At 40.9% G+C, this 24292-nt stretch overlaps 1 protein-coding gene across 3 annotated transcripts in view; it reads left to right on the top strand.

The window, feature by feature from the left end:
* Window positions 1-24292, top strand: part of SLC44A5 (solute carrier family 44 member 5) — a 223836-nt gene that overhangs the window by 30205 nt on the left and 169339 nt on the right. The window contains exon 1 of one of the 3 annotated variants that reach the window (XM_077333309.1): window positions 16346-16509. The exons of the other annotated variants lie outside the window; for them this stretch is intronic. The gene's annotated coding sequence lies outside the window, so the exon portion shown is untranslated. Of the gene's footprint in view, window positions 1-16345; window positions 16510-24292 lie in introns of those variants that run through there. 3 annotated transcript variants of the gene reach the window in all.

Genomic DNA, 24292 nt, shown 5'->3' on the forward strand with positions numbered 1-24292 from the left:
TTCCTTCTGCCTCATCAACAGCCTAGGGATAGCTGCAGAGCTAAAAGTTAATACTACTTTTGGTTTTTGTTTCGGGCTGTTTAGTAACTCCGTTGCAATCAGGTTGATGGAATATAGTGGTCTCCTTAAGATGTTGCTCAGATGTCTTATTGCTATTCTTAGAGGGGCCCATGGTGGTAGGAATCCTCCAAGTGGGCAGACTGTCAGGCAAATTTTTTCTTTTTGGAGAATAAGCTTCTGGATATGAGACAATGGTTGGGTAGTCTGAGCTGTTGACCAACCAATACTTCCAGGTTTCCTCTCTAATGGCTTAGTGAAGTACTGGGCATTACTTCCTTGTTTTGACTGTACCACAATTATTAATGATTCAATTTTTAAAGAGAGATCTCTCAAATCCTTCTTGATATCTCCTACCATATCAAAAATACTCGATACCGTACTAGCGGTCAGAGTTGCATATCTTGCTATTAAGCTGGCTCCAGTCTCCTCAGAGCTTATCTCCTCATAGCTGATTTCAGGCTTCTCATTCCCAATCTTCCTCTCAATTTGAGGCTGTGGTCCGCTCGAGTTGTCTTGCCTTACTGACAAGGTCGGATGGTGATTTGAAACTGGCACGTTAAATGCTGTGGATCCTTTCTTTTTTAAAAAATCATCAATTTTCTTTTGTTTGTTAGCTGGCAAAACCACCTCCTCCTCTTTGCTATCCCCCTCTGCGTTTCTTCTCCTCTTACTTCCACCCATTGCAGTGCTCATTAAAGTAAAATATCCTACTACAAGTCAGCAACTACTAATATCTTCCGGCATTCAAACTTCCAGACTTAGCTTCCAGAAATATTTTCTATAGAGGTTTTGCAAGGTCTTGCAAGGTTTTACGGCATACGTGGGTGGGGTGGAGAGCGAGAACAAGAGGTAAGAAGGTCTCGGTAGGGAGTCCTTATCTTTGTGCTCAACTAGACAAAACAAATAGTTAAAATTCCAAAGCAGAAGACGGAGCTCCTAAAATCATATCACTGTTCAGACTCAATTAAGAATTAGATAAAAGTCTCAGCTGTTAATGTTATAATCCTAAGTAGAGAGAGAGCCGCCCTGCGTCCTACCTCGTTAGTAGCTCCCGGAAGTGTAGACCGTATTTACTTGTCATGTTTACTAGTTGGAGCTGCCCTATGCAAGATTGTTAATAGCTGCAGATCAAACTGATATTAAAAGGACAGCTAGAGGGACCAATTAAAATTCTGGCACACCCAGAATAGAGGGGTTTTTTGCCCTTTTACCATAGCTGCCTTTTCTTGGGAGTTCAGCTAACAATGTATACTGAGCAGGAAGCCCTTCCGTTATACAATAGGCTACAACTATTCATCCATCCAGTCAACCAAAAAGACATTTAGGAAGCTGGGTTGGTAATGGACATTGCCTGTGGCATTGACCCATTAATAACGTCTCTGCTTATCAGTGGCGGGAGCTCTTTCGGCTTTCACAATAAAATCTTTTGGGATGAAATGCTGTTTACACTTAGTCAGGCACTCTGTGGCCACCTGAACTGTCACAAATGACTAGTCAGACGTGGGTTCAGTGAGAGACGTGGGTTCAGTGATGGAATAGCATTTGAAGTTATCATAAACCAAACGATCTACCTGACTATTGTAAACCAAACACGCATAGAGTAAGGTAAAATTGTTAATATTAAATGTTTAAAATATATAACTGTAATTATTTAGAAACCAAAGTACCTCTGAGCATGGCTCCCTGCTACTGTTGAACATTAGCCAGCCCTTAGCATCTGGAAAAGAAGGGCTTCTTACGACATAAAGCAGTGGGCAAGCTTTCAGGAACTCTGTATTAGGCTGCGTGTTAAAAGAAAAAATTATTTCCTATATTAAAATCTTTCAAGTTGAATTTCATGTTGCTGCAAGAGATGAGATAGTTAGGACCTCTTCTTAACCATAAGTCTCACAGCAGGAGCTGTGTTCACTTTCCTGGAAAAAAAAATGGGTTGAGTCCCATTTGGGGGAATGCTGCTCAAAAGAGCAACATGTGGGTCCTGAAACAGTGTATGAGTATCACTGGATTAAAACAACACTGAACAAGAAAGTTCCCTGTGATTCTGCAGAAACCTCGTAGTCCCTAAAGTTATTGTTCAACCCGCCACTCCTGTAGGGGGGTGGGATTGCAGCTGTCCAAGACCGAGAACTGGGAATGATGGCAGTATTAGGTTCACTTCTGTTCTTTCATTTATTATTATTGTATTATTTATTTAATTTGTTTACTGCCATACTATGCAGGCTCAGGGCACTGCAAAACAGTAAAAACCATCACATAATTAATAACATATAAACATTAAAACCTTAAAATCACATTTATCATTGTAATCTTCATATAGTCTTGATTTCCCTTCTGTTCATACATGCCAGAGAATATTAACAATCATCATAGTTTGTGGAAATAACTTGACTGTTTCCTTTGTTTCTTAAACACATGCTGCAATACAGATTATCGTAGCTGGTTTTGTAATACTCAATAGTTGATATTGCTCCCTCTTAGTTACTAACTCACTTTTTTGCCGCTGAGTGGAAATGTCAGTTTTATCTCTCTCTTCTATTCCTGCAGTGCTTTATCACTATTACTTTGTTCTTTGATTATGGAAGAAGATAATTCTTGCTGTGTTAAAAGTTAACTCATACTGATAATGGTGTTTCTTGAATTGGTTTCTTTTGTATGTTGTGTTTTCAGTAGGACATCTATCTTTTAAAGGGAAGTTGTTTCCTTTGAAAAACATGTTGGCTTTAAAAAAAGTTGTGTAACATTACTAGCTTGGGAAGGGAGTGTGAAAGAAAAATCAGTTCCCTGCGTAGTTCTTTATCACCCAATACATACATGCAAATAACTCACTAGCTGTAATACTATTTAGTGTTTTACAAATATAAAAATTATGTAGTATCAAACATTCCAGAATAAGAAACAAGAAATTTTAACCCTATATAATTAGGTCTCTATAGGCAGTTTGTTTTTTGACATTTAAAAACCATGTGAAAAATGAGGGAAGAGAAGACATTCCTTTATAGAGCACACTAACCAAAACACTTAGTAGCCTAGGGAAATACTTTACTCAACATCATCTCCTGTGGATAAAGCTGACCATATCTGTTTCCACACTGGGACAACTTGTTTCATTTGGCATGTCCCCAGTTGCTGTTTTTGATGTTGTTGTGCTTATGTATTGTTATTTGAGTTATTTGTTATTTATATATCTAATTTTCAATTGCGCCCCCTGTCAGCAGATGCCTAAATCTATGTATTGGGACCACACTGATACTAAACAGATTTTCTGCAAACTTGGGGACATCTGCAGGTTTGCAAAAATATCTGAAATTTTTATATTAGAATTATTTAGATCTTTAGAAATCTTTAGAATAATACATGAGTGGGAGAGTTAAATCCCCTGCAAACCTCCTTTTCCTCTTGTGAAAGCCTCAGTGGAGACCAGGAGTTGCATAAGCTTACCAAAGAGCCTCTTGTGGCACAGAGTGGTAAGGCAGTAGATATGCTGTCTGAAGGTCTGCCCATGAGGTTGGGAGTTCAATCCCAGCAGCCGGCTCAAGGTTGACTCAGCCTTCCATCCTTCTGAGGTCGGTAAAATGAGTACCCAGCTTGCTGGGGGGTAAACGGTAATGACTGGGGAAGGCACTGGCAAACCACCCCATATTGAGTCTGCCAAGAAAATGCTAGAGGGCATCACCCCAAGGGTCAGACAAGACCCAGTGCTTGCACAGGGGATACCTTTACATTTACCTTTACCATTGTCATTTGGGGGAACTCTTGATGGGCCTGGTGGTAGAGTGAGTAAGCTATTCAAGGCTCGCTGCCAGCATCATCTATATGGGAAGCCTCTGGAGAGCTAGCTGATGGCAACAGGGGAAGAAACCCTTCCCATCACTCCCTCGTCAAGCTGGCAAGGAAGGAATAATGTGGAGGGTCTTCAGAGTCCTTGTTATCCTCATACTGAGCCTACAGAAATATACTGTGCAATAAGCAAAATAAGTAAATATGCAATAAGGAATTATTTACAGACAGTAGATATCTTGTATATATTGCTTAAAGAGAAATTTTAGAGTTCTCAAAGGAATCAGAATTGTAGAGTTCACAAAAGAAGGTGTTTTGACCTGAAATAGATCCTTTTCAATTCACAATATTGTCTTGTGGTTCAATAGAACTTCAACAAATGACTACATATTCGAGGCATTTCTGCACATGGTGTAACGCTATTAAATAACACGCCTCCAGCCATTCCTCACCTCCTGGATCTCTCCCTTCCCTCTACCGCCTTCTCATGCTTCTAATCACTCTGCACACCCCATACTGTTCTTGTGATTCTCCTCCACCTGTCAATGAAGCCAAGCAGCCAGTCACCTTTCCCCTTGTTTTAACGGGCTTGCGATTTCTTGCCCCTTTAAAAAGCCCTTGTATTTCTTCAGAAGACAGATAACGGGAGCTTGGACAAGACCATTGCATCCACCGAAGGGTGAGGGAGACTGGGCAGGGGGGGTGAAATGGGAAGGGAAGACCATCTTGCTGAGGGGGTTGGAGGGCTGGATTATGCTTTTGGGAAACAGTTGCTTTGTATCTGCTTATCTGGAGGTGAGATCTTCGATGTCTGATTCCCCTCCCCCATGCTCCAAGCCCAAATAACCCACAGGGAATGCAAGAGGCATTCAAATCTCTCTCTCTCGGACAGGCAGGTTTTGCCGTTCATACTAGCTGTTCCTTCTGGGTGACCTCCTCATGTTCCATGGGGTTGGCGGCTGTCAGGATGGATCAGTCTGACCTGCTTGGGACAGGACTTTGTGAGGACAGAGTGTAAAAGGAGGCTCTGTTTATATCTTTGTGTGTTAAGTGTTGGGGAATTTTTTTTTTTTTTGCTTTGCCTGAGTGATTTAACACATATCCGTTGCTCCAGGCAGTTTGCTTTAAAAAAAAGAAAGAAAGTCCGCATGCCTAGGAAAAGCGAGAGGGAGGCAGGTGCAAGGTGGGCACTGGAGGTGGAGATAGTGCTACTTTGGCTCTGCATATTTCCTTGGCGTGTGGCTTGCTGGGAGCTCTCCTTTCGCTCGTGCTAAATAGTTGGGGGAATCCACTTTTTGAGATTCCCGAACTATCACTTTAAAATTGAGGATGTAGCTGCCAGTTTGCTGCTTCGACACTGGATGTTGGCGACGTCATGCAAAATGCCAAAAATAATTGGGTGCAGAATGCCCCTCAATTTTGGCATGTTTAATATTACCACAACTCAATCTACTATGTCTAAATGGCATTGGGCTGCTTTGGTCAGACTCTACCCTCCAAAGAAGCCATTTCTTTCAGTTGAACTAATTTCAGTTGAACTAGGGTTGCCAACGTTCAGGTAGGAACTAGAGATCACCTAGAATTACAGGTGACAGAGATCAGTTTGCTGGGAGAAAATGGCTGCTTTGGAGGATAAATTCTATGGTATTAAATCCTATTGAGATCAGTTCCCTTTTCAAACCTTGACCTCCCAAGGGTTCACCCCCAAATCTCTTGGAATTTCCGGGCATGGAGCTGGCAATCCTAAAGAGAAATCCCTGTAGTTGAGAAATCCACTGCAATTCCAAGCGATCTCCATGTTGTCAACCCTAGAAAGAGAGAAGGATGCAAGAAAAAGGGAGAAGTTATGGAACTTTCAGGAAAGGTAATGATAAAATAGTGAGGGAGGAAGAAAAGAGGAAGATGAGATGCCCCCCTGCATGTTCTTATGGGTTTCCACTACTAGTTTATATTATTTTGAATGCTGTTTTAATGGACAAATGTTTTCATGTTCCTTGCTTTGAGAACTCTCTATGGGTAGATGCAGAGGATTCACAGGGTCAGTGGACTATCCATATAGCTGTTTTCCCACATTTTGCCTCAGTGTTCCATTTATTCCATTCCCTACCCCCCATGCTGGAGAGTTATAAGGCCTTGTTTAAAAACACAAACAAACAGTAATTAACAGATTGCTATATTGTAATAAAGTTATAATGATAAATTGCAATGTACTATTTCCCAGTTTTCATTTCTTTCAAAAGTCTCTAGCCCCTTTACAAAGGTGTAAGGGAAAATGAGCAGCCTGAATTTTCCCCTTATAACTCTGCAACAAAAGGAGGACTAGAAACTTGCTTTAACTTTACCTGTTAAAGTATTATTGTACTATAGCAAACTGTCAAGTGCCATTGGAAAAAAAATGCTCAGTAACCTTCTGACGTGTGGAGTCATGGCAGCGGTGGAATCAGCACTAAGGAAAATCATGCAGAAATAAGTGCACTCCTTCCAGTGCACATGCCATCCAAAGGCACTTTGTCTGCTGCCTTTCCCAAAAGATCATATCAAACCTGGCTTGAGAAAGATTGCAATGAATAGAGGGTGGTATCATGTGGACGTTTCTGAAAACAGTGCTTCTTCTGAAAACAAGGCAGTCCGCATGGAACAAACTACCTTCGTAAAGATGCAGTGTCTGTTGCAGTGTCTGTCCATTCATGAGACATCCTAATCTTACTTTTGTTTTTTCTTTTAAAGAACATCAGTGTGAGCTGGTGTAGGCTTTAAACACTTGGCTATTAAAGTTCAAGAACGCAGTCCAAAATAACCTACATAATTTAATTTGAGCGCAAATTAGTGGATATACTTGAACTAAAATACTTTCATATACTCCAGGAATACAGTTCTGTGAGGAGAGAGATTCTGCTGTCTGTTTTTATGCAAAAAACACGTGAGAGTAAAATTTGTATGATTTCTGTTCACTGACTGCTTTTGATGCTTACTTTATTTCAGCATATAGAATTGTGTGCTTTTTCTCCTATTGCTGAACATGTAAATATAGTCCTGTCACTGTGCCTTCTTGTTACGACAATATATGGTCTACAGCAAGGACACTTGTAGCAGAATATGGGTTCATTATATTTCTTCCTCTTATAATTACTTGGTGCTTAGTAATCAATCTTCACTTGCATATAGAAAAGCTTGATTTCTCGTGTGCTTATTCCTGAAGTGCAAAGGCACATAACCACCTAATCTGTTATCCTCACATCTCTGCTGTCCATCCCAGCAAATATTTGAATATTAAAACCAGCAAGTATTCAGCCTGTGCAAGTTGCAATCCCCCTTCCTCTTCATTTGTCTTCCTTTACCTCGAATATCTGGCATAGTGAGAGAATGGATTAGTTTGATGAAAGTTATTTAGCCAGAACAATCCATTCAGTTATATTGATTAGAATAATGTAATTGCATTGTGTTTGAAATACTAAAACACTTATGCATTGAAGCTGACTGATTAGGTTGTCTGAAATGTTATTGATAAAATTTTATTTGTGATTGCCAACTCTCTTATTCTATCCTGGCTCCTGCAGCATGACAAATGGCATAACAGAGAGTTGTTTCAAAAATATAGTTGTCTTTGTCATGGAGACCTAGCAGTGTGTGTGACTATACTATATCTCAGTTTTCAAAGGCATGGAATCCTTACTAGAACCAGAGAGCTGGCAGCCCCATTCAGCTGACTGGCCTTCAGAACTCAATTTCTATTACTGTTCAGTAAATGTGGGGATTGTTTCATGGCTATATCTCGGTTGTAATCGGGTTTGTTATTTAAGGACAGGTCTATGCAGCTCCATAGCAGTTTTCAGCTTAGGACTCACACAGTGGGACTGAGAGGATCATCCACAGTTTGCACAGTTGTAGGCTCCTCAGGGTTCACAATTCCCAAGTTATTTATTTATCTAGATTTCTATGTCACCCTTCCATACGGCTCTGGTGTTAATGAAATGATGAAACGAGTGCATGATAGGGGTGGGGGGTGGGGAACAAGAGTCACTGGGATGAATAGCAGCAGGCAACAGTAATGAGCCCCATTAATATAATGGGAGAATGGTTGTATAGGAAGGTACTAAGCAAAACCATTTGAGTCATGGACAGTCAGTCAGTGTAAGGTCATCCACAGTGATTGGATCTAACAGTATAAAAAATTGTGTGTTGGACTCCTTTTAGAGATGTTTGGTATAGGGGTGTTTACTGAGAAAAAAATGCGATATAATTTTGGATCTGGGACTCCATGGATCCCTTGAATAAAACATTATCAGTTTGGGTTTCAAATCTGTACTTTTTGCTATCCTTCCTTGTTGTAGTCTACCCCCCACCCCCATATTCCTACTTAAGAAGATCCTGGATAAGATGGTGGTAGGGGTTGGGGTTTGGGGGAGTTGGAGGCTACACTACAAAATATATTTGTTTACAAGTTCCTTCTGGAATCACTGCTTTGATTCGAGTAATATATCAGCACCAAGAACATTGTTTAAAAGTTACAGAAAAAGTTAAGGAAGCCGATTTTACTGATGAGGGATGGTATGGATGCAGAACCCACAGCAGGAAAGTATTTTCATAAATTTGGATTGGTACATGGAATTCTCTGAGCATTCACAGCTCAGCACAAACTCCTTCATGAAAATTGCTCTTCTGAAGTTTGTCTCCAAAGATGATTGGCTAGGAGCACTCCCCTCCTGATCCCTTACAAGGATAATATTGGAAGGGAGGACTAGGAAATTTCTGTAATAAAGATGGAGCTTTCTCAGTTCTGCAGGGCCTGCAAGACGGAGCTCTTCCACCAGGTCTTTGGTTCAGGGTGTGTTAGATCTAGGCCCCTTGCTGGCTAGCCAGGTCACCAGGCATTACTGGAATTGCCCAGAGGCACTATGCCATCATAGGGTCTGTTATATCGAGGGGGGGGGATGTTCACTGCCTGGCGGATGGATTTTTATAGGGATTTTATTATTGTTTTAGGGGAATTTTAATGTATATTTATTATTGTAACCCACCATGATATGAAAGTGGCAGGATATAAAACAAACAAACAAACAAATAAGATGGGTAAGTTCTACAATCCCTAGATTGGAGTTCTAGAAATCAGTAGTGTAAAACACTATGGAATTGGGTTGCACACGTTCAGCAGGAAATTGCAGAACCAGCCTCACAAAGTAAGGATTGATTCCATAGAGCTCTGTCAGCTGGGAGGCAAAACGTTAAAATAGTGTATTTGGGAAAACAAGTCAAAGTACCGAGGGACAGGAGAAAGGAGAGGCTTAAGGCTGGAGAGCCATCTTAATTAAATACTTGCCACTTTATGCCCTTTCTTTCGAGGAGGAATGACAAGATAACATTGTATCCAGTTTAGATATCCATTCTCTATTGGCTTTGTTTTTAATACTCTGCCTACTTGTAGCTGTATGCTGATATTTTTCTCATTTCGTCTGTGGTGGTTTTTTTCTGTTGGATGTATACTGTTTGGTGAAAAGACTTCTGATAAGGTTGTCTGATTGCACTGAATCACTTACACATATACCTCCTTGCTCTCTTGGATACGTTCATGCATGCACCACTTTTCTTGTGACTTATGGTACCAAGAGGTTCTAAGGTAAGTAGAGAACTTGGAGTAACTTGATTAGTGAGAGCCTGCAGTAAAAGTGACACCTAAATACTTCCAAAAGAGGTTTGGGGTGGAAGGTATTTCCCCAAGCAGGTTGGGGTTTCTCTCAAGCATGCACCTTGGTGACTGAGCTCTCTGGATTGTGACCTGTTGAAATGTCGGGTTGATGCCCTGTCCTTGATTCCCTGCCTGCATGTTCACCTGTCAAAAGGAAATAGCATTAGACTGCTGTTCTAGGAAGATGATATTATTGGTCATATCACATTCCTCCATCCCATGGTGAATTATGCTGATATTTTCTTGGGTTGGTTGGCTGTTTCTATGAATGGCAGACACAAAAGTGTCAGCAGCATGCTGTTTCGTGATTGATAGGCATGGGCAATGTCTCTGTGGGCTCTAGTGGGCTCTTGTGCCCTTTGAGTTGTGTCTTTTTTTGGCATTTCACTTGTCTGCTAAGAGAAGATAGAATAATAACTGGCTACAGCAATGCTATGCTGGCCAGGGTTTACGGTTGAGGTCTCCATCATTTTGGAGATAGTTTAATATGATTTAGGTTCATAATAGCTGAATACCTTGAATAATGTAATCTCCATTTTTAGTAAGTAGTATTTTTGTACTGGATGATACAGTAAAACTAGCTCCCTGTTTTACTAAGTATTTTTTCCTGATTTTTAAAAAAACCACAGAATGTTAAAAATCAGCTGACTAACAAAGAGTTTAGCAAAGGTATTGATCTTATTTTGAGGACTTTCTTGAGAAGTGACAAATAAGACTCTGTTGCAATAATACAATATTTAGTGAATTATCAACAATACTGTATTTCGAGGCTCTTCTAGCCAAATGATAAATAGCCTTTATACTATGACTTTGCTGGTAGCTGACAAAGAGCAATGAACTATATCTATGAATACCCTTTCTGTTGGTTTCAGCACAATGTGGCATTTGTGCTGGTATCTAGACAGCATCTACAACAAGCAAGAAGATAATAAATGTTATGTCCCTCTGGCTGGCATACATGCTTTCTTGTAATGTAAGTAATTTGAAAGTATGAGATGAGATTTGTGAAAGACCCATAGCTTCTCCATCAATGCTATTTTTTTCGCCTAGTTCTCTTTAATCCTGGTAGCTGAAAATTCTCTTCATGAATGTGAAAAAGTATTGGAATTGGCATATTCACACCATTATTTTCTGTTCATTTTTATTCAATTCATTCAAAAGATACTTGATTATTTGTAATCAGTGCCAGTGTATAGATGATAAAACTGAACATAACCCATGGCAAAATGTACTGAGTATTGTGCTTGTTATGATGTTCTGTAAACATTATATTGAATACTGTCTTTCCTTGTTTTCCTGACTTTAGTGGAGTGACTGTTGTCTGAAATAAAATGGGAAGATGGGCAATTTCATCCTTTTTGTGTGACCATTGTTCAACTTTGCCAGTTGCTTTTTCCTCTTAATGTCATCTCAGATTGGCTTTTTGTTCCAGTTTCTGAACCCACCCAACCTACCTTTTTAATGAGACCAAATCCTAACCTAGCCTGCCATCCATACTTTATTTGGTGTCATGTTATTACAAGTTCCAGATGACTTGGAGCCATGTAGAGGTTTGGCTATTTACATTTGGTCTAACTATGATTATAAGCCACATTGAATCACGAGGAAAGTTAGGATATAAATATTTTAATATAACATAAATAATGTAGTAACAGCTTACAAGACTACAGTATCTGCAACCATTTGGTGAAATAATGTAGTAGCTGCTTACAAGACTGTAACTATTTGGTGATGCAGTTGCCTAAAGCTGTAGCCATACAATTAAGCCCTGTGTTACTGTAACTGGATTCCTGAACTTCTGTGGAGGGGTAGGAAATGCTAGACCTAACCATAGGATTAGAAGCTACAGATGCTCATTACCACAGAGAACATGTATTGTGTAGGAAAACTTTAGTGTGCAACCTGACTTTGTCCAGTGTTTCTGAGACCCACCCTTAGGCCCTGCATACGCCACTGCTTGTCAGAGCTGCAGGACTGGTGATCCTGAAGCATCTTTCATTTGTTAATGCTTTTAGTCACCATCTTAAATTTAGCAGCAGCAACAATCTAATTGGTCACAAAATAAAGAGGAAAATCAGAGCAAGGGATAACTGAAGAACTTAATCAGAAGGCTCAGAATCAGATGTGCATGTGGGAACTATAACTGAAAGAAAACACATTTAGAGAAGAATCTTAAGCAAGTGTACTCAAAATCCTACTCCGAGTCTATTCAATTAATTTAATACCACAAAATGTTCTTAGGATGGCACTGTAGTGCCTGAAAGAAAAGGTGTCTTGCTTCCTATCTTTTCAAATGTATAGCACCAAGTATACTCTTTGAAGAATACTCACTAGAGTAATTAGAATTATTAACTGTTTGATAGAAATATGGGTTTGCATTAAGAAACAAAGAAGCATTCATCCCTTCATGAACATGTCTTAGAGAACAGGCTAGTTATCCATGCTACATCATCAATATAGTGTAATGAACAGAGGAACCTGCACTCTGTATCAGTTTAAATGGATTTTGACTGATTAAAATTTAAACAACAATAAATGTGTTTATCTTTGAGGTGTCATTAGGACTTCTTGCTGGTTTTGGTGAACAGTGGAAATCCCGTGCCAGTATCCATTTTCAGCCTATCATAAGACTGTGGAACAATATTCCTTTTGTGAGTAAAAAGGCTAGCTGGATTGCGGCGTTTGTTGTGTCTTTATAACAGCACAGAGGTTTTTTTACTTTACAGTGCAGCATTCTTATTTGGGCAACAGGAATGCCAGGGAGTATTTTTCTGAGTTGGCTCTTTAGCATGCTGTTTTTCCATCTTCTAAGCCAGTGGTCCCCAACCCCTGGGCCATTCCCTCTTCCCACCTCCCCCTGCAGCGAGAAGCTCACCAGGCCGCAAGCTTCTTGCTTCGGGAAGGGGGGAAGGGAGGCTTGCCGGGCCGCAAGCTGATCGGTCGCTTCGGTGGCCAATTTGCTCGCGGCCTGGAGGGGCGGGGAGAGGGAGCCGCTGGCATGCCAGTGGCGCAAATGCGCATGTGCGGACTTGCCATGCATGTGCATTTGTATCCGGCAGGGGCGCAAATGCGCACACTCAGCAATTTTGCACATGTGCAGTGCTGCCGTGTGTGCGCATTTGTGTCCCCGCCAGACGCAAACGCGCAAGCATGGCAAGTCCGCACATGCGCGTTTGCGCCAGGGCTGCTGCGTGTGTGCGGGGCCCCGGGTCACCCTCTCCCCCCACCCCGTCACAACGGTTTGCGGCCGCCGAAAGGTTGCGGACTGCTGTTCTAAGCATTGTTCCCCAGTGTAGCACCCACCCTTGTTTTAGGAAAGTGGACAAGGCTTGTGGTTAGCAAGCTGTTGTTGGAGTAGGTAAACTGTGTGTCTCTCTGAGGCACATGTCTCTTTCCAAGGATGGAAATAAATGTGGCTATTTTAATTGATGATAATTGTGAATATGATTTTCTACAATCTACAGGGTGACTACAACTGCTGTATTATATGAAAAGCTACTTCCATTTATTTGCCTTGAACCTACCGCCATCTATTTCATTGAGTGACTCTGTGTTTCATGTTATTTGAAAGGTCCACTTTCTCTGTATTATGCATAATTTTATAATCTCTTATCATTTTCCCATACATCATTTTTTCCCTAAGCTATAAATCATCAGATTCGTTAGCTGCTTCTCTTAGGGAAAGTGCTCCAACCTCTTGATCGTTTTATTTGTCCTTTTGTGTATTTTTTCCTGCTCTGAGCTGTTTTCTTTATGGGACAATCTGAACTGTAGAGTATTTTAAAAGTTACCGCAACACGGATTTGTATAATATTGGAGCACGGCTGTTCTGCTTTCAGTCCCTTGTCTAATAATGCAGTTCACCCTTTTTACTGCCACTTTACACTGAGTTGATTTTATTGAGTTTTTCACTGTCCATACATATGTAGCTAGGAATTTTTGTTTCAAAGTACATAACTTTAAACCTAGATGCATTGATAACATTTGCTATTTTGTTGCCCAATCGTCCAAATAGGAGAATGCCCTTTGTAGTTCTGAGAAGTCCACTTGGATTTTACCAGTTTGAATAATTGGGTATTAACAACCAGCGTGATTGCTTTGCTGCTTGCTCCCGACTCCAGATTATGTGTTTTAAAAGGTATGTAGTATTGATTCTTTGGGGTGGGGGTGGTGGGCACTTCCTATTTTCTTCATTTGTAAGGATTATCAATTTATTACTACTCCTTGTTTCCTGTTGCTTAACTCCTCTTATCCTATAATGCTTAAAGTTACTTAGAAAACTTTGTGGAGGAACTTAATGAAAAATCTTTCAGAAGTTCAAGTACATACTGACTAATGAATCATACTTCTTATCTGATAGGATCTAGCAAAACTCAGAAAATAAAAATATGATCTGGTAGGATTTTGCTTTTAAGAAAGCATGTTTGTTTTTAGATATGCAAGAATTCTGTCTTTCATAATGCCTTCTACCAATTCACTAGGGCAACAGTTGGGCCAAGAAGTATATAATTACTCAGCTCTGGTGATCTTGTTAATTTTTAATTTGTAACTTTGTCAGCAGTATTTGATTTATAAACATGTATTTGAAGTTAAGATTTTGTTCCAGTATGCTTTATATTAGACAATCATTAACCCCATTTGGAGAGATGCTCTTAAAGCTCTTCGAAAATGGCTTTGGTTTTCAAGATCCTGATTACTGATTGATTGTTCAGATTTATGGGCTGCTCTTCTTGAACCTGTCATCTTGGAGTGACATACAGCATAATTTCTTTTCATCCTCACACTTGACCACTATACTGCTTACCCCCAGTTCTGCATCACTGAACAAATTAAATAATGTAATTCCCATTTCCAATCCTTGTTGGAACCTACTGTTTATTTTCCTTTGTTGCAAGAACTGTCCATATATTCCTACTCTGTACTTTGTTTCAGTATTTGTTCAGTTTTTCATCCATTTCCCCATTTTCCATAAATACTGGTCTCATTCTTCCCTGGCCTGTGTGCTGTTTCTGATATATTTGAAGAAATGCTTATTCCTTCAATTTGCTCCTCAGCTTCCATTTTTGGTTTTCTTATTATTAACTTTTTTTCTCTGCTAGAATATGTGTTCTTTCATGTTTATTTCATTCAGGCACTTCCCACTTTTTAAAGAAAGCTGTTTTGCCCCTTAATGATTCCTTTAATTTGGGTCACTAACCACACTGTGGAATCATTTCCAAGCCTGAACCATGCCTTGTACATAATCTTCCATTAATGTGGTTTTAATTAGCTTCAACCAGTTTGGTGTAGTGGCTAGGAGTGCAGACTTCTAATCTGGCATACTGGGTTTGATTCTGGACTCCCCCACATGCAGCCAGCTGGGTGACCCTGGGCTCGCCACAGCCAACAGATAAAACTGTTCTGACCAAGCAGGGATATCAGGGCTCTCTCAGCCTCACCCACCCCACAGGGTGTCTGTTGTTGGGAGAGGAAAGCAAAGGCCGCTTTGAGCCTCCTTCAGGTTGAGAAAAGCAGCATATAAGAACCAACTCCTCCTCCTCCTCCTCTTCTTCTTCCTCTTCCCATCATGGAGGGATTTTACTCTCTTGATTCTCCTTTTCTGCTTTCTGTCATTTTTGTAAAGTTTTTTCTCTTGAAAAATATGTGATTGTTCTGGACATTTGGGGCAACTTTTTATTGAGCTAAAATGCTGAATTTAATAGGATTAAGATAATCCTATCTTCCTTGGCAGGTCTCCCATCCAAGGATTAACCTGGGCCAACCCTGCTTAGCTTCTGAAATCTGACAAAATCAGTTTAGGCTGTGCAATTCAGGTCTGCTGTGAAGAGGGAGGAGTTGCCTGGCCCATCCATTATGCAGTAGAACAACATAGATTGGGCCCCAATGCCCCCCTTCACACACCTGATGCACAGATGGCTGGGTGAGGGCAGGAGAAGAAAAAAGGAAGGGGGGCATCCAATGGAAAAGATGGAAAGGGGCCGAGCCCAGCCGTCTGCCCTTTTTAAAGGACACAAGGTTTGGCCCCTGCCACTGCTCTGCTTCACACGCTGCTTGAGGTAAGTCTCTGGGGGCTCTTGATGTGATCTAGTTAGGAAATTAATCTCAGATTGCAGCCCACAGTTTCAATAACTTAAACATTCTGTTAGCTAAAGCATTATTCTGGGCCTACTTCTAGATTTGTTGTTGATATCCTAAATTAGCCATCTGACTGTGCTTTTGTTTACATTTCTTCAAAAATGAGGGAAAGAATGCTGAGTTGTCATATAGGCTAGTGTGAGAAGTGCTTTCATTGAAGTCTTGGATGAAATGGTCAGTAGAAGTGCCAAGGATTATGAGATGAACCATCTATTAACCTTGAGGAGATGATTGAGGAGATGTATGATACCTGCTGACAAGGCAAAACACAAAGTTTAATATAAAGGTTATCTAAATCCAGCTAGTAGTATGACTCATTCAGCAATGCATGATAATCCAGCATGGTATAGTGGTTAAGAGCAGTGGTTTCTAATCTGGCGAGCTGTGTTTGATTCTCTGCTCCTCCACATGTAGCCTGGATGATCTTGGGCTCATCACAGCCCTGTTATTGCTGTTCTGACAAAGTAGTAATGTCAGGGTTTTCTGAGCCTCACCTACCTCACAGGGTGTGTGTTGTGGGGGAACGAAGGGGAGGAGATTGTAAGGCACTTTGTAACTCCTGTAGACAAAAGCAGGCTATAAAAAACTGTCTGTCTTCTCTCTCTAATGCTTTTTTGGAGCATAAATTAATCATTAATCATCCATATTAGTAACTAGGGGCAAAGGCCATTACATTCAGGAATACAATGGGTGCTAGATTGGGTGAGGTGGAGGAAGAACTCTCTGGATGACCTCCCCCCCCCGGGGGACCTGGAAAGGCTGCAGGCAGCTGTAAAGGAACTCACTGGCAGGGGCAGCTCTCAAACTGCAAGGATCTGCAGACTCTGAGCCTCAGAGGGAAGTGGAAGGAGGAGGTAAGGGGTGGTGGACGGAAGGCTGGTTGCTGGACAGCAAGCCGATCGGAGGAGGAGGCATTCAGGGGCGGGACAGCTGCCCTGAGTGGGTGTTAAGTACTGAGTGGCACTTAAGCCATGAGACACGCTCCTCCTCCAAGTCTTTACCAGAAATATATTATGTGTAACAAATTTGTGGAATGTTGACAGTGTGAACTTTCTTTTTATTTACAAAATTTCTCTAATTTCCAGGTTAAGAGTGTTCATAGATGACCAAGTAAATGACTAAACAAGCCTTATTTAAATACCTAACAGAAATGATAATACTAAATGATATCTAAATCTACTCAATCCACTGGTTTAGTGGAAGAGTTAGTTATACTGTTACCCCATTCTTAAAGTTTGTTTTGTAAAACCCTTCACAAAATGGCTTCTTTTAAATTCACTTATCTTCAGTGAAACCAAACTTTTGAATTAAAAAACAAACAACTTCAGTATTTGTTTGAATCGGCTATGCTTGTTGCCAGCAAGTGCTCATACTTATCTTTCTGGTGCTGCCAGATAGTTACCAAGTTGTTCTTCTTTGGAAACGATGAAACATTTCACTAGTATGTTTTTCTAGAAGACTCAATTCAAATATCATACCAAACTATTAGTTGACAAATTGTCATAATCCATGATAATTTGTCACTTGAGGGTTTAGTATGATATCTGAATTAGGTCTCTCTCTACCGACTGTGTCCAAAGGAAAGTGAATAATACTGCAACCTGGGTTCAAGACTAATTTTAGGGGTTAACCAACCTCTCCATTGGGAACTGCTATGGAAGAGTAGGAGCAGCCATAAAGATCAGCCCCCCCCCCATCCTCTATTTTCTGGCCTCTTCATTTTGACAGTTGTTTCTTAGAATCATCTTTCTTAGAACCAACAATCCTTGCTGGAAAACAAACCTCTTGCATAGATTATGCCCTCTTTAATTCTGACCAGTTTTCCCAGTGAGGGATAGCTTGGACCACATATCTCCCTGGAGTAGCCACTTAAGACCCATTTGCCTCAGCCTGAAATAATTACCTATACTTCTCACTTGTCTTGGATCTAGTCCTACAATGAGCTATCTGGCTGCTGACTATTCTGGATTTTTGGCATATTTTGTCAGCATGTCTTTGCAGACATTGGCTGATACAAGGACAATAACTGTGATGTGTAATTGGATAATAAACTAAAACGTAATGCCATGTCATAAAGGAAATTCGCAAACACTGGCTTGTCAACTGTGGTCTGGCATGTTGTCTGAATTGACAAACAATAGTTACAGTTGTTTCTGTATCTCCAGATGTTACTGCAGATATTGCCTGAAATAGTAGTTAGAAGACTAAAACTAAGCAAATGCCTCTAAAGCATAGTTTTCCTTTGTTACAATATTTTGTCCCTTGGCACCAACTTCCTTCCTTCTACAAACATAAAATAGCAGTAGCTGGAGTTAACTTCCAATCTGCTAAACATTCCCCATATTCCTTGTATCAGGCTAGGCTAATGAAAAGCCCATACCTGCCCCCGTTTCTATGTCTGGGATTGTGGATTAGTGTCTTCCACTTTATTTTGGAATGACAATTGGAATGCTTAGTCTCCAGTTTCCTGTCACAATCAATTTGCCAGCAATATTAGTAAATATAGATCAGGGACTCCCCCCCATATTTCTATTTGATGTTTAAAAAAATGGATCGTGGCATCTTTGAAGCAAGAACTTGGCTCTTGCATCAGAGAAAATGTGACAGTTTGAGGATTATGTACTGCCTGCTGGATTTTCTCAAGTAATGGATGTCATTAAGTAATAGATGCCTCTTTTTCAAAGCTGTGCTTAGCACAGCTGCATATTTGATTACTCATTTCAAAAAAAATAAACATGTATCAGTGCAAACTCCATTCATAATATCTCCCTGATTTGGACTAGAGGGCATATGTGGAACTATACCTCCACATATTGGAGGTCTTGATGATGGAACTGGATCTTTTCAGTCAAAGCACCTTTAAGACATTGTTATGAGAAGATATGACACAAATTAGTACAACCTTCCTGAAAACTACATAGAAATTTTTTACATACAATAATTTTCTAAGGCATGTACACATGTAAGCATATATCCTTAAAACAGAACTTAAGTACAAGATTATACAACTAAACATAGCTCTTAAAGCATAGTAAACAGTACACAGAAAAGAAATTATCTAAGATATTGAAGCTTGGCATTATAGACAACTTGCAGCTTTAAAATCATCAGCTTTTAAAATGCAAATCTGGAGGAATCATCTTGAGAGAGAGCAGGGAGCTCTTTCTGCGCTTCCCTCATGCCTTGGCTAATCTTGAAAGTTTGGAGTAGATTGCAGGGCACAGAGAGGGTCCCTCCCCATTGGAACTGCTGTTCAAACATCAGAAATTTTGCATAATTCTCTGTATTTTAAAGAGGGGTATTTTAAAGATGGAGATAAATAGGGGGCACAGTTATATTTGTACCCAGTAGGAGTTAAATTGCAACTCGTCCTCCTATTGGAATATTCAATGAGTCTGATTTCTGAGGAAATAATTCTATAGTTTCTGTTACCATAACAGAGATAACATTTTTAAAATCAACCTGCTTCATTTAGTTCAATTATTTTAGGGCCTAACAGCCTTTATTTATAATCAGTGTTAACTCAAAAATTTGCTGCTGTTTTTCATCATACCCATACTAAAGTGAAATACTTAGTTATTACAATCAGGGTGTTTTTGCTTCAATGCGTAAGCATTTACAAATATAAAATACCTAATTAGGTGCCATAAAAATCCAGCTCCAAATCAAAGTTGGGAAAGGAAGGAAAGGCATGGGGATACGGCGCACAGTCTTGCGTTGGATTCGCTCCTTCCTTCAGAACGGACCCAGAGGGTTGAGGTGGGAGAAGAGTTCTTGCAACCCTATAGACTCCCTTGTGGGGTCCCTGAGGGCGTGGTCCTCTCCCCCACATTGTTCAACATCTTTATGCACACTGGCCCCACTGGTATGGAATTTTGGGCTGGGCTTCCATCAATATGCTGATGACACCCAGCTCTGCCTCCTTATGGACAGCCACGCGGACTCCCCCCGGAAGCATTTGCCAGATGTTTGGAAGCAGTGACTGAATGGTTCGAGCAGGGTCGTCTGAAACACAACCCCTCCAAGACGGAGGTCCTGTGACTAGGAGGAAGGGAGCAGGACCAGGCAGTGCACTCACCCATCCTAGCGGGAGACCAATTTACCATTGCGCCCCAGGCCAGGAACTTGGGTGTGACCACTGATGCCTCCCTAACTATGGCAGCACAGGTCAAGAGAGTAGCAAGCCAGTCATTTTTCCATCTTCACCAGGCTTGGCTGCTAGCACCCTAGCTGTCCCCTAATCACTTAGCCACAGTGATCCATGCGACAGTCACCTCCATAACAGATTTCTGTAACTCGCTCTACGCGGGCCTACCTTTGACCTTGATCCGGAAACTTCAGCTAGTGCAAAATATGGCTGCTAGGGTCTTCACTAACACACCTTGGAGGGCCTACATCCAGCCTGTGCTGAGGCAGCTGCATTGGTTGCCAATTGCTGCCTGGATCCAGTTCAAGGTTTTGGTTCTAACCTTTGAGGCCTTACACACGTTGGGACCCACATACCTGAGGGACCGCCTGTTGTCCTATGCCCCCCGCAGGGTCTTATGCTCTGTGGGTGATAATTTATTGGTCATTCCCAGCCCTAAGGTGGAATGAGCTCCCGGGTGAGCTCCGGGCTCTGCAGGATTTACCAGCTTTCCGTAGGGCCTGTAAAACGGAGCTCTTCCACCAGGTTTTTGGTTGAGGCTGGGGTCAGTGAAGGAGATCCATGCCCCCCCCCCCCCCGGGATTAGAAGTTATATCACTCTCTCCTTTCCTGCTGCTCGGGTAGGGGGGATTGGGAATAAGATTGTTCTTCCACCATTAAAGTCTTTTAATGGGTATTTTAATGGGGTAAGACTACTGTTATCCGCCATGAGCCTCGCAGGGAGTGGCGGGAAATAAATCTAATAATAATAATAAGATTAACATATGTACCTTTGTAGAGACCAGTGTGGGATCCCCCCCCCCACACACACACGAAAGGAAGGAAGCTTAATTTGCCATATTTGGTTGTGATTTAACAGTGTATTTCACAAAAAAATTCAGTCTCCTCATCTTCCTGTTTTGGTGATTGTTTGGAGAGAAGTACTAACTAGGGAGAAAGCATTTGACCCTTCAGAATGAGGGCAGAAAGCATTACCTGCAGTTTGATTGGGCTTTGTTGCATTATTACTCTTAGTGGGCTTCACTGGCTCTGTGTTGTCATTTAGAAGCTTATTCAAAGTGAGGGCAATTTTCTGGACCTCATATCCAATTCATTTTTGTGATGCCATCATGTAGAAGAATCTGATTGGCTTTGTAGTGGCATTACACCCATTTTGTCGCCTACCTCCGATCAATTGAAATTGCATTTTTAAATTTTGCTAAAGCTGTGGAAAAGAACCACAGTTAACAGGTAGTGATAGACCACGAATATGACTAACATGACAGAGTTTGGTGACAGTTTGCATCTTGGACTTCCCCTTTAATATTAATATTTTCATAGGTAAAAATTAAGTGCACCCCTATGTGATAATTAGCAATGATACCTTTATATTATTAACATGTACATAGAAAAGAGTCTCTTGTGGCGCAGGGTGGGTAAGGCAGCAGAAATGCTGTCTGAAGCTGTCTGCCCATGAGGCTGGGAGTTCAATCCCAGCAGCCGGCTCAAGGTTGACTCAGCCTTCCATCCTTCCGTGGTCCGTAAAATGAGTACCCAGCTTGCTGGGGGGTAAACGGTAATGACTGGGGAAGGCACTGGCAAACCACCCCGTATTGAGTCTGCCATGAAAACGCCAGAGGGCGTCACCCCAAGGGTCAGACATGACCCGGTGCTTGCACAGGGGATACCTTTACCTTTACATAGAAAAAGAACCATAGATATTGAACCCAATTCACATAAAATTGTATAATGGATAAAAATGCCCACTATTTATTTATTTACTTACTTGCTTACTTGCTTACTTACTTATATTTCTATACCGCCTTCCCCAAATGCTCAGGGTGGTTTACATATAACTGAAACTCTACATGGAACCAAACATTGAATAACTATAACATTCATATTATTAACTAATATAACTGGGTAACAGTATAACAAGACAGTATAACATAAACAATAGTAATTAAAACAGGTCCAGGAGTCTTAGTGGGTTGGGGGGGCAGGGGCCCTGCAGATGTAATGAGGCACATATTGAAAGTGTAAAAGGCTACTAACAGACCAAATATAAAGTGCGTACATTGTTGTTCTCTACCCAGCATCTCAAATTTTTTATGTTTTTGGCTGGCAAAGACAGTGACTATACTTTACCAATACATGTAAGTGTAAAATATCTTTTGCTACCTACTAAAAGCTGAACATAAAATCAGTCGGTGTAGAAAGCTTCCTCGGAAGTTGCTGTTTAACAAGAGGTGTATAAAGATGAAAAAAGTCTGCAATTTCTTAATTTCCTGGCACTATGGAATCCAGTAATTCTCTGGAACATCTAATGCTGGGGGTTGTAAACTCTTTATAACATCCAACTAATAAGAGTTTCAACCGATTGCCAGTCTGCATATCCATTTCAATTTAATATTAGTCATAAATATAATTTATTATAACAGTTCCAAAAATGATATGAGGGAATAAATAGTTGTAGGAGTTATCCAAGCCCAGATTTACTTTAGCTTGATTTGAGATGGGTGACAATTTAAATCCCAAGTAAGACTTTTACCCATTTCTGTTTTGTCAGAATTAAGTTTCATTTTATTAGCCCAGTCCCACTCCAAAGTTACCTCCAGATCGTGGTTCAGCATTTCCAAAGCTTCCATGGGATCAGATGGAAGTGAGAGATTGAACTGAGTATCATCTGCATATTGGTGACATCCTGGATTAAGTCCCCACTTAATCTCATCCAGTCATTTCACGTAGATTTTGAAGAGCATAGGAGACAAGGTGGAACCTTGCAGGACCCTATAAGCCAGAGGGCTGAGCAGCAGTCTCCTAGCAGCATATTCTGAAAGCTACCTTCCCTGGAATGACCACAAAATGAGGTTTCCCAATCTCAGTCCAGATAGACTGTCTAGGTTACAATGACTGATAGTATCAAAAGCTTCTGAGAGGTCCAGGAGAATCAAAAGAGTTGCCCCCTCTCTATCTATCTCCCAGTGTAGGTCATCCACCAGGACAACCAAAGCTGTTCCAGTCTCAGAACTAGGCAAACCCAGATTGGAAAGAATGTACATCATTTGGCTCATCCAGAAAAGCATGAAGCTGTTCAGTCACTACTTGTGCAGTCACTACAATTGCCCGCCTGTCTCCCAAAGTATAGTAAAAAATTTAAAAACTGCTTCCAAAAATCAGTCCAGCAAAGGGTGAGAGACGGCTATTTCACCACAGATCCTTTCTACTGAGACTAAATAAACTGAAAAGTGTCCCAAATAACTGGACAAGCTGGCAACCTGGCACTATCTGACTCTGTCACATTCCACTAATGTGGAATGAATGTGAGAGATTTTCTCTGCAAAATGTTGAACAAAATTGTCTCAGCAGGCTGCTGAGCAATCCATCTCCTTTTGCAGGCCAGATTCCAACAGACCTTCACCCACTCAGAAGAGCTCCACTAGCCTGCGCTGTGCAGATACAATAGTTGATATAGATATGGCTGTTCCAAGTTTGTAACCTAGATCAGCTTGTGTGGTTACCCAGATTTGGGATAATTTTATGAGCTGAATCAAGAGACTTGAGCCTCATAAATATGCTAAAATATGCTGTTCTCTCTACTGATCAGGTTTTCCAGTCAACTATAACCCTTGAGCTTCCAATCATTTACGTGCTATGAGTCTATCCAAATTGCACAGAGCTAGTGATTAGTCAGCTGCTTGTACTGAGATGGTATCTAACCTGTCAAGAGCAATCTGTAGAGCTGGAGAAGCTTCCAATTTCATTTCTCTCCTATTCATTTTCAAGGAAGGGCAAGTTACTCTGCTCCCAGTTCTTATGTTTATGACTGCAGAAGATTCTATTCTCAGCAGGTAGTTAAATAGAGTTTGGACTTTAACTTGTTTTTATCAAATGGCGGATTCCTCTGTGGTACAGGAAATGTTTCACCTGGGCAGTTGCAGTGCAAGATCCGTTCATTTATAAAATAAACTAGGAGCAAAGCCCATTGTTTCCATTGTTTCCAAGAATGTTTCCAAGAAGCTTGACAGTGGAAGGGAGGAGTCGTCCAGTCTGTAAGGGCATGGGATTGAATGTGTTGTGTGGGAGGTTGTGGTGGTGTGGTGGCAAATGAGGGCATGGGTGTGGAGATATGGGTATCAAGAACCTGTGGTTTGGAATGTTCGTTGAGTGTGGGAGAGGACTGACCTTTAGGAATTGTGGCATAGTGGTTACAGATTTGCTTTCCAGAGCCATGTCTTCAGATATGTGAAGGGAAAATCAGACTGGAGACTCTTCTTAGGGGAAGATTACATGGCAACCAATATCTCCCAGTTTTGCGTCATTTCCCTTCTTGTGTGAATTAGGCCACATTCACCAAAATGCCCCTCTGCCCTAATACACATGGGGTAGTCACAGTACACAGGTGTCCACCCTGTTTCTTCTTTTCCATTTTTTCACTGTTGATAAAATGTTATGTGGCCACATGCTTCTTTCATGATTGCTCCTTAGAAGAAGAATGGATTTTTGTACCC

Source organism: Paroedura picta, chromosome 4 (genome assembly GCF_049243985.1).
Source record: "Paroedura picta isolate Pp20150507F chromosome 4, Ppicta_v3.0, whole genome shotgun sequence".
Lineage (NCBI taxonomy): Eukaryota > Metazoa > Chordata > Lepidosauria > Squamata > Gekkonidae > Paroedura > Paroedura picta.